The sequence below is a fragment of the Trachymyrmex cornetzi genome, unplaced genomic scaffold (genome assembly GCF_001594075.2).
Source record: "Trachymyrmex cornetzi isolate Tcor2-1 unplaced genomic scaffold, Tcor1.1 scaffold249, whole genome shotgun sequence".
In the NCBI taxonomy this organism is placed as follows: Eukaryota; Metazoa; Arthropoda; class Insecta; order Hymenoptera; family Formicidae; genus Trachymyrmex; species Trachymyrmex cornetzi.
Window position 1 is genome coordinate 41512 of NW_017297155.1, and position 1056 is coordinate 42567.

General features: G+C 29.0%; 1 pseudogene; it reads right to left on the reverse strand.

Annotated features, from left to right (window-relative positions):
- Positions 1–500: 500 nt before the first annotated feature.
- LOC108761503 (putative nuclease HARBI1) overlaps positions 501–1056 on the reverse strand; it is a 5447-nt pseudogene continuing 4891 nt past the window's right edge.

The window sequence follows — 1056 nt, forward strand, 5'->3', positions numbered from 1 at the left end:
TTAATAAATTTATTGCGAAAAATATTACCTCGGCCGGGACTTGAACCCGGATCTCTTGTAAATCGTACGAGCGTCCTGAGCCATTAGACTACTGCCGAATTATTTAAAGCAACGAAGATCCAGCTCCGACCGTAATAGGCAGTTACATTCTAGTATTATGTCAATAAGTAATTAAAAACCTACTATTTTTCATAAAAATAACTTTTGATGTAATATTTAGTATCATAAAACTAATATTTAATTTGGATTATTGGATAACAAATGATTAATCAATTTCGATATAATCTACTAACTTGTTTTGGATTATAATAGTAGCATACTGTTTGTAAGTTCGAAAATTTATAAGTCAAAGTAGTCGTAAATAGAGGAATATCTGTATATAAAACTATTCTTATAACTAATATATCAACTACTGTATATAAAACTATTCTTATAACTAATATATCAACTGCGCTTATAATATATATTGTAATATTAATGAATATGGAATTACATAAATTTTATCGGAACAGTCGTTCAATGAGAGCATTTCGTATGAGAAAACCTTCTCCAGGTTGATAATGAAGCTCGACCACCGGAACTTCATTATCTAAATTTTCTATTTCTTCATCATCTTCTAACCGATCATTTAAAATCAATGAGATATTATGGAGAACAGCACATGCTACTACAATTGATGTAGACGTTAATAATTTTGTCGTAAGCCCTTTTGACAAACAAGGAAATCTCCGTTTCCATATACCAAATGTCCTTTCGACAATTCTTCTTGTTCTTCCGTGAATCGCATTATAACTAAAACAAAAAAAATACATATAAAATAGTTGTATCATGTTTATTAATGACACATACACACATACGTAAGCGAGCGTGTGTGTGCGTGCGTGCGTGTGTGTCAGTAATATAATTATATGTATAAAAGAATTTTTAATTGTATTTATAAAATACACAGGGTTGGGTAAGTTACTTTTTTCTTTTAACTAAGTTAAGTTAAAGTTAACAACCTTGAAAATTTAACTTAGTTAAGATACAAGTTAATGTATAATGAAATTAATTGAA